The sequence below is a fragment of the Hippopotamus amphibius genome, chromosome 2 (genome assembly GCF_030028045.1).
Source record: "Hippopotamus amphibius kiboko isolate mHipAmp2 chromosome 2, mHipAmp2.hap2, whole genome shotgun sequence".
NCBI classification, from domain to species: domain Eukaryota; kingdom Metazoa; phylum Chordata; class Mammalia; order Artiodactyla; family Hippopotamidae; genus Hippopotamus; species Hippopotamus amphibius.
The window spans coordinates 113,890,354-113,904,662 of NC_080187.1; the positions used below are offsets into that span (position 1 = coordinate 113,890,354).

A 14,309-nucleotide genomic window follows, 5' to 3' on the forward strand; every position below is an offset into this window, starting at 1 on the left:
GGGCAGGGACTATACCTCAGACAGAGCCTCACTGGGGCATTGGGGGTGTGACAGGAGACAGACTGGGGTAGCACTGCCCTGGAAGAAAATGATTTAGAGGAAATGTGACTTTTCTCTTGATTCGGTCCTCCTAGGAGCTACTCTGACAAAGGGGTCAGTGTCTGCTGCGGTCACTAACAGTCAGAGCACCACTACTGCAGCTGGTAGAAAGTTTGGGTTGTACAGCTGCGTCTGAGACAGAGAAAGCCCTGTTCCACCCTCCCCGCCCCCCTCGCCCCCTGCACCCCACCGGCCACTGATCCCAGCTGAGTGCATGTGACGCACCTCCATCCCTTCCCAGCTCTGGTCTCCCTCTGCACGCTTCCGTACTTCCAGCTCATGTGTAAATGGGAAGAGACCCATCTTGATTTCAATCCTGGGAAGGACCCAGTGTGAACCAACAGGGGCCCAGAGGGCGACCGCTGAGCTAGCCCTCCGCGGCTGCCCTGAGACGCCCACCTGTGCCCACTCTCGGGTCAGCACGATCAGCCCTGGGTCTGGAGCCTGAGTGCGGGCCACGGCTCTGCTCCCCACCAGCTCTTTGACTTGGTAAATTGGGTCCCCTCTCCAGACCTGAGCGGCTCACCTGTAACTGAGGAAGCCGACTCGGCTTTCACCTGAGGAGCAGGTTTGCTGGGGTGAACAGCCACCAACTGTGCCACCAGTGCTTAGCACTGATCGTTCTCTTGGTATGTCATGCCCCCTCACGCCCAGCCCACCCTGGCAATTCTATTAGTTGAATGAGTCCGTTGGTTCACTGCAGACAATTTCTTCTCAAGTGCCGTTCTCCTTCCAGATTCTGTGAGTGTCTGGTCAGCAGGTAAAGGTGGGGAGCGCTGCTTATACCCCGGTTCTGAACGTCTCTTTTCCATCAGGAGCCATTTTTCAGGGATAAAAGGCAGCTCTCCCTGCAATTGACTTCGATGCTGCTGGAGAGCACATGATGGACAGGAACAAATTGTCTCTTATAAAGAAACAGACTTCATTTTCTCAACCCAACAGACACGGCAGTTCAGTGATTTTGTGTCATAAACACATTGATCCCAAACACGGAGAAACCTGTGATTATTCCGTTACAGACCAGGAGCTTTGGCTCCAAACCAGCCCCATCTATCCTAGGACATGAAGCCAGGGAGGAAAAGGCAGTACCGACCTTGGTTTTACTACGCCCTGGCCCCCAATCTGCTCGTGGAGGGGGCTGGGTGAGAAATGCCCTCAGCTAGGCCTTTGGTGGTGAAAAACAGACAAATAAAAGCTATCATCTTAGAAACATCTGTCAGTTTGACAAAATTTTGTTAACTGTTTCCAAACTGAAGCTATAACAGTAATGCCATGAACTGTGGCAAACTTCGTTTGTCTTGAAATACTATGCAAATTTGGTCTTTCCTCAGATGCAATTTCAGGTACAAAGTATATCTCTCAAATCCTAGGTTTTCATGTTTAAAGGTATTGCCATAGCTTTTAATATGCTTCCATATATTTCCATTTCACTTAATTGAATCTTCCTTGATAATATCATTTGAAGAACATTGCTGGAAATGTTATCATTTCCTTGTTATCATTTAATAATAATTTTTAATAAAAATTGTCACCTCAAATTGCCACGTCTGCTTGAGAGCTTTAGAGGACACAAAAAGTATTTCTATCTACAGCTTGTACTTAGTGTGGAGAATATTTACGAAAATACAATTTTCAGAAAACTATGCTCGCTCCTGCCCAGGCCAATGCTTTGATATTGGCTTGGCCATCAGTTGGTTGGTGACTTCTAAGTCATTAAGGGAAAGACGATCAATTACCAATTTTGTCTCATTATCCAATACTGTCCTTTCGTTGCCACACATACTTGAGATGCATTAATTTTAAAAATTAATTAAATTTTAAAATTTACCTAGTGATCTTTTTTCGGGTCTATACTTCTATGACTTTTAACTCGTGCATATATTTGTGTAAGCACCACCACAATCAGGATATAAAATAGCTCCATCATCTAAGGAAAAAACTCCCGAGTGTTGATCCTTTGAAGTCACACCCTCCTCCTCCTGGGCCCCTAGGAACTCTACTCACTTCTCCATTCCTTGTGGGTTTGCCTTTCCAAGTCACATATAATGGATCATGTAGAATGTAACCTTTTGAGACTGGCTTCTTTCACTTGGCATAGCACTTTAGGGATTCACTGGTGGTGTTACCTGTATTGATAGTTCGTTCTTATTTGTTGCTGAGTAGTATTCCCACCTTATGGATAGAAAACAGTTTATCTATTCACCTCTTGAAGGGCATTTGCATTGTTTCCAGTTCTTGATGGTTATAAATAAAGCTATTATGATTATTTGGGCAAAAGTTTTGTGTGAACACACATTTTCATTTCTCTTGGGTAATTACCAGGGACTGGGATTGATGGTAGCTCTATGTTTACCTTCACAAGAAACTTCCAGGCTGTTTTTCAAGTGTGGCCCTACCATTTTGCACTCTGTCACTGTATTTTGCATTTCCCCTACCTCCCTTCCCCTAGGTAACAAATGATCTGCTTTCTTTTTATTTATCTGTGAATTTTTCCCTCTCTGGCTATCTTTCAGGATTTTTTGTTATCGTTAAAGTTCTGGAGTTTTACTATGATGCGTCTGGTTAGGAATTTGCTATTTATTCAACATTAGGTAGAATTTTCAATGTAAGGACTCATGTCCTTCAATTTTGGAAAAATCTTTCATCTCTTCAATTATCACCTCTCCAACATTCACTTCTGTGATGGTTAATTATGTGTAAACTTGGCAGGTAATGGGGTGCCCTGATTAAACAGTATTTTGGGGTGTGTCTGTGAGGGTGTTTCTAGAGGAGATTAGCATTTGAATCGATGGACTCAGTGAAGCTGACTGCCCTCCCCGGAGTGGGTGGGCACCATCCAATCCATTGGGGGCCTAAATAGAACAAAAGGTGGAGGAAGGAGGATTTCCCCTTTTCCCTGCCTCACCGTTGAGCTGGGACATCTCATTTCATTTTTTCCTGCCATCAGACTGGGATGTACACCGTCAGCTCCCTGGCTCTCAAGCCCTCAGACTCTGAATTTCACCACTGGCTTTCCTGGGTCTCCAGTTTGCCGACAGCAGATCTCAGGACTTCTCAGCCTCCGTAACCAAGGGAGCCAAGTCCTCATACTAAATCTCCTTTATAACTATATCTGTATCTGTATCTATCTATCATCTATCTGCCTCTGACTGCTTCTATTTCTCCGGAGAACCCTAAATAATACAGCTTTATTCTTTCATTCAGATACTTCTTTAAATATATATATATATATAAACTTTATTTTTTCTAATTTCCATTTATCTCTGCTCTGATCTGGGAGGTTTTCTTAGGAAAGAAACTTTAAAAAAATTTTTTTAAAGAAACCTTTAATATGGAAATCTTCAAACATATACAAAAGTAGTGAATTGTATAATGAAACTCCCATATGCCCATCTCCGAAATGCAACAATTATCAGCCTCTGACCAATCTCATTTTATTTGCACTCTCATTAACTTTCCAACCCAAACTGGACTATTTTGAAATAACTTCAAAATATCACATTATTTATTTATTCTTCAGTTTATATCTCTCAATTAGGATAGGTAATAGGTATCATTTCTAAAACACAACCAACTATATGGTGCCTAAAATAGTGAGAATAATTCCTTAATTTAATCAAATGCCAAATCCATTTTTAATTTCTGCTGCTGTGTCATAAGTATGTTCTATAGTTGGGTTATTTGAATCAGTACCATTGGGTTTAGTAAATCTCTTAAATTGCTTTTAATTATAGATTCTTTCTTCTGTCTTTTTTGCAATTTATTCATTGAACAGACTAGGTCTTTTTCCTCTACAGTTTCCTGTATTTTGGATTCTGCTGGTAACATCCCAGCAGTATTATTTAACATATGTCCCTGTCCCCAATATTTCTTGTAAACTGGTAGTTAAATCTAGAAGTTTGATCAGATTTAGATTTGAAATTTTTTCAAGAAAATTTCATAGTTGGTATTTTTCTTTACTATTGCATCATACCAAGAGGTACATATATCTGTTTGTTCTTTTGTTTTTAATGTTGAAATTGAACTGTGGGGTCTGGAAGTTGTCAGCCTGATTACAAATTTCTCATAACCTTTTCACTTAATGGTTTTAGAAGCCATTCATGATCATTGTGTAAGTCTATTATTTCATAACAAATTACAAAATCTTAATTCTACAAATCCTTTTTTAAAAATTTTCCACCAAATAAAGTTTTTCCTCATCAACTGTATTGTTACTCTGAAGTATAGTTATTTCCCTTTATTTCAGTTTTCAGTACAATGAATTGGTTACCTAGTGACAAATGAGTTTATGTGTATAGGAGGGTGTTGGTATCATTCTGAACTCACGAATTATTTTAAAACACTATCTATATGCTGTGATTCACTACAATTATTATTTTGATGATGCTCAAAATGCTCCATCTTTGTCTAGTATTTTATTTTTCTGTGGTTTCTGTACCAAATTATTACAAACTCTGTGGCTTAAACAATTGAAATTTGTTTTCACAGTTTTGGAGGCCTGAAACCCAAAATCAGTTTCACCAGATCAAAATTAAGGTGTTGTCAGGGCCTTGCTCCCTCTGGACTGGTTTTCTGTTTTAATTTACTAAATCTCTTGCTTGGTGGATAGGTCCTGTATTAAATCTGTATTCTGATGCTTTTAATTATCAAGATATCTGAATTTTTCTCATAATCACCTGTTCTTTTGCCATAGTGGCATGTTTTTATTTTGAATGTTCTTGTTTCATGGATGCAATTCCCTCTTTTATCAGCCTGAGGATTTAATCTTTGTCAGATTGCCCTAGAATATTTATTCTAAGGTTTTGCACTGTGTGTGTGTGTGTGTGTGAGAGAGAGAGAGAGATTGTGGTCAATGCGAATGACACACCTATAATTGTGTGGTGCACAATCTATAATTATGTAAGCAGTATACAGCAGACCTGACTATTTTTCATAACACTGGACTTTCTCATAGGCTTTGTAATTCTTGTGTGTGAGCTCATCTTCTGTGGGAATTTTACTTCTTGTGTGTCCCAAGGCATGGTTGTCTCCCTGTGAAACAATTTCACCCTGACCCACAGATACATGGCTCACAGTCAGACCACGGGTTAATGACCTGGCTCTGGGTTCCTGTTGGTGAAACTCACATGCATGCTGATGACTTCCACCTAGGACCCTGGTGCAGAGGGATTCCAGCTCCTTCTAACAGGCAGCCATGAGCCTGTTTGGTGCCCTGAATACATAAATCTTGTCTCAAGAAGCTGCTGTTTCTGTGTGACACTGGGCCCTACCTTTCTCCTGCTTCAACTTCTAAAGGGGAATTTTTTAAAGGTATAGGAAAAATAAAGGGAGAAATGAACCCATAGATTTCAATCCCAGGTTTGCTAAAGATATACATATATATTTTAAAAAGATACATATATATATTTTTAAAAAATATGTATCCCACTTAAAAAATATTTATACATGACTAAACCAAAAAGAACATGCTACTCTCCCACACATACTAACTTCTGAGCAAATAAATCTTTGGCAGGTTAGTAAGTTTTGAAAGTGAACAGAGAGCATTCATCACAGAAGATGACAAGCACAGGCATGGAAGAGGTCAGTTTCCAAATAAGAGTCTAAATTGTTTGAGTAAACTACTAACTTCATATATTTAGTTTAAGATTCTCACAATTTAAGAAATGTTAAACCTTTAAAGAACTTTTTCTTGCTTTAATTTCCTTTTATGAGAAAAAGATGAGACAGAAAGGACTAGAGCTAGGTTGAGCTGATCAAAATTGGCAAAGGTCATAAGATAAAACTTTTACAACATACAGAGTATATTAATAAAATCTGGGGCCTCTCAGTTGAGAATAATAGATTTGTATATGAAGTCCTGAGAATCTGGCTTTCATCAGCTGCTTTGATTAAGTAAACACATTTGAACCTGACTCTGAGTGAGATGCTGTGTTGGCAATAGGGACAGACATGCCTGCCGTGCACCCCCTGATCCCACGCCCCCACTCCTTAACTGGCTCCTCTTACTTTAAGGTCCAACTCAGATCAGTTTCTCCTGCCAGGTTTAGGGAAAGGCAGCTGGGGTTCAGGGACATGTACGTGCAAGATAAAGGCAGGATTAAAACTTGCTTTTCACCTATTAGCTATGACCTTGAGCAAATCATTTCATGTTTTTCAATTCCCCACTTTAGGATAGAATTCTACCCCTGGGACTGTGGTACTGTGGGGAATTAAATGAAAGAAGCGTGCAGGCAGGCATATTATTAACTCTGAAAAATGAACTTCTCCTGCCTGGTTTTCTCCATGTTTCCCCAAAACAAGTAGCACAGACCCAAACACTGAGAACTGAGGCCACTTCAAGTGAGCTGCAAACATGTGATTGCATCATCATCACTGGGAAAATTCAGGATTAATGCCATAGCCAATACTCCAAAACACCTTTTTAAACAATGAATTAATATTTTCTAAGAGTAGTTGTCAGTGCTTATAATTAAGTGCAAGTCATTCTATTTATTAAGCAACAGACAGTAAAATATATCATTATAAACTTAATTCCTAAACAAGTCAAGGGTATTCACTTTGTTTATTAAAAACACTTTATTTATTTATTTATTTATTTAGGCTGTGCTGGGTCTTAGTTGCAGCACGTGGAATCTTATTGTGGCACGCAAGATCTTTAGTTGTGGCATGCAGGCTCTTAGTTGCGACATGTGGGATCTAGTTCCCTGACCAGGGATCAAACCTGCCCCCCCCCCCCCCTTGGGAACGTGGAGTTTTACCCTCTGGACCACCAGGGAAGTCCTGGGCTATTCACTTTAAATATAATTGAGTATGCCAGAGTGAATTCCCTTTTCCTGGACATGAGACCTTGGGCATATTGTGAACAACATCAGGGTAAGATGAAACATAGCTGGCAGGAGGGAAAATAAACAGAACATCTCCGGGGAAGGTCTTAAAAAGCAAGAGTATGAATTGGCTTGACTTTTTACTGTGATTATTAGGCTGATAATCTCTAAAGATAACTCATGCTGAGTTTGAGAGAAGTGAAGAAGCTTAGAGAAAAGTGAGGGAAATTGTAAAAGTTACAATCATTTTTTCAGTTTCACTTCTTTCATGCCACCCCTAGGTCCAAGTCAAAAGGAAGGAGTTACAGACCTACAAATAGGAGTTAAAATCAAGACAGTCAACATATTCTCTGTAAATCCTCCTAGAAGTGTAAAGTAGATGAAAAGATCTTTCCATTACTTCTTACCTAAGACCCTGGATGCCAATAACTGTCTATTGTTAAACATCCTTAGTGGTGAGACTCCTCTAAGAACATGGTTTCAGAGTTTTAGTTTCAGAGCAATCTCACAGTCAGGCAAGTACATACACCTAAACCCTCTTTTAAACTAAATCTTCTTGATTTTGTCATTGTCATTGAAACTCCTCCCAAAAAGTCTTCAATGCTCTTCAGGTGAGTTGTCATCACTATGGCTTCTTGCTATTCAGTTCACAAAGTTTTCTTTCATCATACATTTTTACTTTTAATAGTAATACTGACATTGTTATTTGAACTATCCACATAAACAAATATACATATAAATGTATATATGTACATGTGTATACACACACACATACACAGAGAGAGAGGGATCAAGATTGAGCAAATAAATAATTACGTAAAATTCCTTAGAAACTAAGATTTTCAACATAAGAAAAGGAATGCATCCTTATAATCTGGCTTAAGTAAAACCCTATAAACTTACTTTGACTTGAGTAAGTATAAGCTCATAATGTGATCTTAAAAACAGCAACAACTTCACAGAAGGAGCCTAGATTCAAAGACAAGACAGTCTCAACAAGCACATGCACATACTCTCCACACCCAGTTCCCAGACTATGGTCTCCAAATGCTATTTTTCACTAAAGGGCACCAGGAGTCCTGGAGAAATGGCTGTTGTGGGGCAGGTACAGTACAGGATGATCCTGGGACATCGTATTGTGGCCAAAAATAGGGATGTTGCCAAAGACCAAAAGAGCTGTGTCCAGGAGCCAACCTGGAGGAGCCCCTACAGGCAAAAGATGGGACAACTGATGCACCACAGACAATAAATGACTAAAATGTATTGAAATAAAATGGACACATAAAGTTCTATGCATTTATAAGCATAACAATAAAAGAGAAAGTCTTATTGATTTCCTTGTAGGTTCCCAATTATTCTGAAAATTCACAGAGAAAGCATCATGTATTTATTCCACCATCCCTCTACAAACTGTATCTCAGGTTAACCAAATAGTTATAGAAGAACTTTAGCTAATAAATGCAGAACAAAAAATCAAAATAGAATTCCACCATTTTGCAATCACTAATGAAAGAGACAGATCTGGGCGATAAATAAATGTTAATAACATGAGGTTGATAGGAAACCGTTGATGAGTGGATCAGGATGACAGCACCTCAACTTACTACTGATTAATCTCAAATTCACTAAACCTGGGGTAACACGATATTAGGGGTACAAAAGGGACTACCAGCACCACTTATGGACTATTCACATGAAAAAGTTCAAACCCCAGTCTAAACAAGCCTCCAAATCCAAACACTAGCTTATAGGAACTATGGGAGCAAAGGAATGTGTTAGTTACATGGTACTCAAATCAAACACAAACAGAGACCAGACTTGAAAATTCCCTGAGCAGACAAAACCAATTTAGTCATACAAGCAAAGCTTAATTTAGCTGATTTTGCAGGACAAGTGAAGCTAACTTGACCTGGGTCACTTGTTACTTATACCTCTGAAAATCATAAGCAAAACTTAAACTGTTCCCCTAAATTGATATGAGGTAACCACTAACCAATTCCCTTTCATTTAAGAAAATTCTAAAATTCTAATCAATTAAAATTACTCTGAAAAATAAACAGAACTGCCTTCACACTATATAAGCTGCTTTAAAACAATATATCTCCGAGCCTCGTTCATGTTTTGGTTTGAGAGCTTCCAGTTTGAAAACTGTCTTTTTGGTCTCTGCACAGTAAACTTTTACTAATTACTACTTCAGGGAGTCATTGGTTTTACTTCTGGTTTTTTTTTTTTTCTTTCTTTCTGAACTTTTGACAACTTTTGTGAGGATGCAATTCAGCAAGACCTAAACTGGGAAACTGAGCAGGCCAGACACCAGGCATGAAAAAAGAAAGAAGGGAAGTATCACATGATGAAAGAGCTTGAGAAACTTCTCAGCCAAATGCACCATGTAGACTTTGATTGGAGCCTATCTGAACAAAATGACTATAAAAATATGTTTTTGAGAAATTTAAAAATAAACTGTTTATTAGACGATGTCAAGGAATTACTGCTAATTTTGAAAAGTATGATAATGTATTTTGTGGTTAGGTTTTTTAAGAGTACTTTTGTTTTAGAGAGTCACAGTGACGTATTTAAGAGTGACATTTTGGGATCTGCTTTAAAATGCTGCAGGAAAACACTGGGTGGCAGGTGGAGTTGGGGTGGAGAGCTGGGGTAGAGAGCTGGGGGAGCAAGGCTGGCACAAAGATGATATATCTGAAGCAGGTGATAGCTACCTAGGGGTTTGTTACGTGCTTCTTGTTCCTTTTGTGCATGTTTGAAAATCTCTATAACAGAAAGTCTGAAGAAAGAACACATGCTTGGATTTGACCTGCTTAAGGAAGGAAGGAAGGAAAGGAGGGAGGGAGGTAGGGAAGAATGGAGAGGAAGGGAGGGAAGGAGGGAGGAAGGAAGGAAAGATAGAGCATGTGCTGGAGCGGGAAGAGGAAAGAATGGTGTGGGGAGTTCCTGGAGTTTCTTGTGAGGACAGGCTGCCTTCTCCATGCCCTAGTGGGTAGAAATAACACTACTGGATGTGAGAAGTAGCAGGAAGGCTAGCAGTCTGACACATGATCTTCTCCCTTTCTGTTCCCTTTGTCCAATCTTTGCATCCATAGTTTGGGACTGGCTCCTTGCCTTTAGTTGTATTATTGAGGTGTGCTTCTCACTGCAGAAGTCCAGCTGGATAAACACCATCTCCGAGTGATTTTTGCACTTTATGAGTCCCTTACTTGTAAGTGCCCCCCTTTGCTGCTATAAGAAGCAAAGGCAAAAATTTACAGTAAATTCCAGGGCTCTCAGTGGAAACATTAACATGTTATAAGAGGAAGAACATTACCAAGAGATTGCCTGTGTGTTGGTTGGGTTTCCGTTGGTCATTCTGTTTGTATACACTAGCCCCTACCCAAAAACTTCAGATCCGAGATGTAGACTCTCCTGGGTTCCAGTGAGGATCATTACCGTGAAATTACTTCCATTCCACAACAGTCTATCCACATCATGACTGAAAAAGCTGATGAAGACATGAGTTTTACTTTGTCTGTTCTCGTTCTCTCTCCTTTCTTGGAGATGCAGGCTATTTGGGGGAAATGGCAGAGAGGGGCTGGGAATACACAAATATGAACACCAGACAACCTGGGGTGTCCAGAACTTTCTTTCTATACAATACACTGCCTGTGGCTCTTATAACCCCTAGCACTGTTTGGGGAATCACAGATCTTCCGAAAGCCTCTTATTGCCAGTAGTGGCCTGAGTATCTATCACTCCTGTTCTAAATTTCAGGTGGAAAAATGTGATCACTGAAGGCATAGACTAACCTGAGAAGATTCCATAGTAGTTTTTAAAAATTTTATTATCATTTTTTAATGAGAGCTTTGAAGATCTACTGTCTTAACAACTTTCAAATATACAATAAAGTAGTATTAACTATAGTCACCGTGCTGTACATTACACCCCCAGGACTTATTTATTTCATAACTGGAAGTTTGAACCTTTTGACTCCCTCACCATTTCACCCACCCCCATTTCTCTGTTTCTATGAATTTGGTTTTTGTTTTGTTTTGTTGTTGATGTTGTTACTGTTTTAGATTCTATATACAGGTGAGATCCTTACAGTATTTGTCTTTGTCTGTCTGACTTATTTCACTTAGCATAACACCCTGAAGATCAATCTATGTTGTTGCAAATGGCAGGATTTCCTTGTTTTTATGGCCGAATAATATTCCGTTGTAGATAGACACCACATTTTCTTCTTTTTTTAATTAATTAATTAATGTATTTATTTATTTATTGGCTGTGTTGGGTCTCTGTTGCTGCGCACAGGCTTTGTTAAGTTGCATTGAGCGGGGGCTACTCTTCATTGTGGTGGGTGGGCTCCTCATTGCGGTGGCTTCTCTTGTTGTGGAGCATGGGCTTTAGGCACGTGGGCTTCAGTAGCTGCGGCATATGGGCTCAATAGCTGTGGCACATGGGCTTAGTTCCTCCGCGGCATGTGGGATCTTCCTAGAGCTGGGATCGAACCCATGTCCCCTGCATTGGCAGGCAGATTCTTAACCACTGTGCCACCTAGGAAGCCCAGACACCACATTTTCTTTATTCATTTATCCATTGAGGTCACTTAGGGTGTTTCTATATCTTGGCTATTGTGAATAATGCTGCAATGAACATGGGGGTACAGACATCTCTTTGAGATCTTGTTTTCTTTTTTTCTTTTTTTTTGAATAAATACCCAGAAGTGGAACTGATGGATCATATGGTAGCTCTATTTTTAGTTCTTTGAGGAATCTCTATACTGTTTTCCATAGTGGCTGCACCAATTTACATTTCTCTACTAGTGTTTTGTTTTGTTTTGTTTTGTTTTGTTTAACAAACACTTACTGTGTGCCAGGTGCTGTTTTGAAGACTTGACTCTTGAAAGCAGACAGGATTATTTTGGTACCCGTTCTACAGAGAAAGAAACTGAGCACCCAAGTCCACACGGGCATCAAGGACGCAGCTGGGACTAAAAGCCAGGCACCCCCTTTCCCACTGCCCATCTCATGGCTATCTCTGTTGTTTTAACTTCTGTGTCTGACACTTTTTAGCTGAGCATTAATTGTATTGGTTTTCCCAGTAGTAATTAATAAATCACTCATGCTGAAACTATTAATCACTTAGAAACAAGCTATGGTAAAAAAATAACTTTTTTGTATAATAACTAAAATAATTAATCTAACAACTTGATGCCTGTTAACGACATTGAAAATTACCCAGCTTTATACTTTCCCCATTGGTTTTATTCACCGATGATGCAGGCTGACTTAGGAACACACAACGAGCTCCCTTTCACCTCTTGTGGGTTCTTCACTGCATCTCTGATTATGCCTTAGAACACTGATGGATAGGACATTTCTATGACACACCTTTTAAATCCAGAAATTCAATACTAATGAAGCCATACTATTGAACAGCTCTCTGCAAGTCACTGTGTTGGATACTGTGTGGAATGAAAGACTGGTGGACACAGACCTGCTTCCGAGGGGCCTAGACCGTGGGTCTACTCCAGACCTCTGGTTCTCAAAGTGTTTCTTTGGACCAAAAGCAGCACCACCAACTGAGCACATGACAGAAGCTCTTGGACCCTAGATGCTCTGGGAGTGAGGCCAGGCACTCTGTTTTCGCAAGCTTTTCAGGTGATTTTGATGCACACTAAAATGAGAATTGCCTCTCCAGATGCAAAAAAACAAAGACTCTAAAGCAGTAGGGTGACTGTGGTCTAAGGGGACACAAGAGAAGTCTCTTTCGCCAAAGGCAGAGCTGTCCCTGCAGCCTTCTGGAGCTGCTGGAACCCTCCACCTCCCTCCCGCCCAGCCTGTCGTGCCATCAGAGAAAGTTTTCAAACAGCCCTGAACCTTCCAACAAAGAGTAACAGCTGTCCAACTTATCTGAGAGTGGCATCCTACCAAAATCCTGGTAATAAAAGAACGATACAAAGGTGAGAAGCAGCTTCCAGTCCTGGATAAAACAAAGTTCCTGGTGCCTGATCATGTCAACATGATCTAATTAACTCAAACTAATCAGAAGGCGCTTACAGTTCAATACTAGTCAAGGCTTCTCCCTGCTAGAGAATGGACAGAGTATGGTGAGTGTGTCCACACCGATGTGTGAAGTGTTTGAAAGAGAAAAGGATGAAGATGGATTCCTGTATATGGCATACGCCTCTCAGGAGACTTTGGGAATGAAATTGTCTGTGTAAGACTAGACAAATGTGCCTGTTCTAGAATTTTTTAAACCCTTACCAAGGAATGAAAAAGGGATGTTATCAACTGGGATTGATCAGTTTATCTAATCACAGGTCCTCCAAAATAAAATACACCTTCAAGTTATTTTGATGTTTTTCTTCAAAAGGAACTTGCAATTTGAACATTCAGAGAGACATGAAGTCTTCTCTCTAGGTTCACAGAACCTGCCAACTTTTTATAGGAGGGTTTCTACTCAACTAGAGAAATCTCCTTAAGAGAATCTTTAAGCATGAATGGTCAGGCACAGCGAACACCACCTCCGCCCCCACCACCATGCATCTGCCGTCATAGTTGGTGAAAAGCAGGGTGAACGGGGGCGTGTAGGAAATAAGAAAACTGAGCTGCTGCCCAGGGTTCCTGATTGCTAATAAGTGTATTCCGAGTCAGCGCTCTCCTTACGAAGTTCTCATTTGGTTTGTTCTCTAGAGAGTAACACAGAAAAACATCATGGTCAACAGGAACCTTGAATGAGTTATGACTTTGGTCAGGTTCCTGAAAAGGCCCAGAGAAAGAGAATGACATTTTTGTTTTGAATTTTCTCTTAGGAGCCCAAAATAGTGCCTGCTTTGGTAAGTAAACAAGCAGTTACATGGGTTTCATTCTTTGAGACAAACGTAGAAAACTATAGGATACTGAAACTAAAAGCATTAAAATTCAGATACACTTCCTCTACCTTTGGTTTAAAGCTGGAGATGCGCCATGTTTTATGTTAAGTGTGTGACTAAATTATGTTATTAAAAAGTATTTTTAAGAGTATTTCAGTTATCACTGCTAGGTCAAGCAACCATCAAAATTCCCCACTCCTTGTGCATGTCAATTTTGAAAACAGCAAAAGAAAACATATTGTTCACAGATATTAATGTCAAAACTTAAACATTTTCAAAGTCAACTACAGTAAATAACCAGTGCTTCCTACTACCTGCATGGGGTTTACTATGTACTGTTTTTGTGAGAGCTAGCATAGAAGGATCACGGACCCACTTGAGACTGTACACGTAGCAGGTCACCATTGACCCTTGTGTATTTAGATGTATGTGGAAAACCTGTATCTGTTAGTGGAGTTATTTACTGTAGTTGAGGAAGAAAAATATTACTGCACATGGGTCTTCAACTCTGATCAACT

The 14,309-nt window shown here is 39.9% G+C and overlaps 1 pseudogene; it reads left to right on the forward strand.

Annotated features, from left to right (window-relative positions):
* The window catches only part of LOC130844416 (microtubule-associated proteins 1A/1B light chain 3B-like), a 39,154-nt pseudogene extending 26,014 nt beyond the window's left edge, over positions 1 to 13,140 (forward strand).
* The last annotated feature ends 1,169 nt before the right edge of the window (positions 13,141 to 14,309 follow it).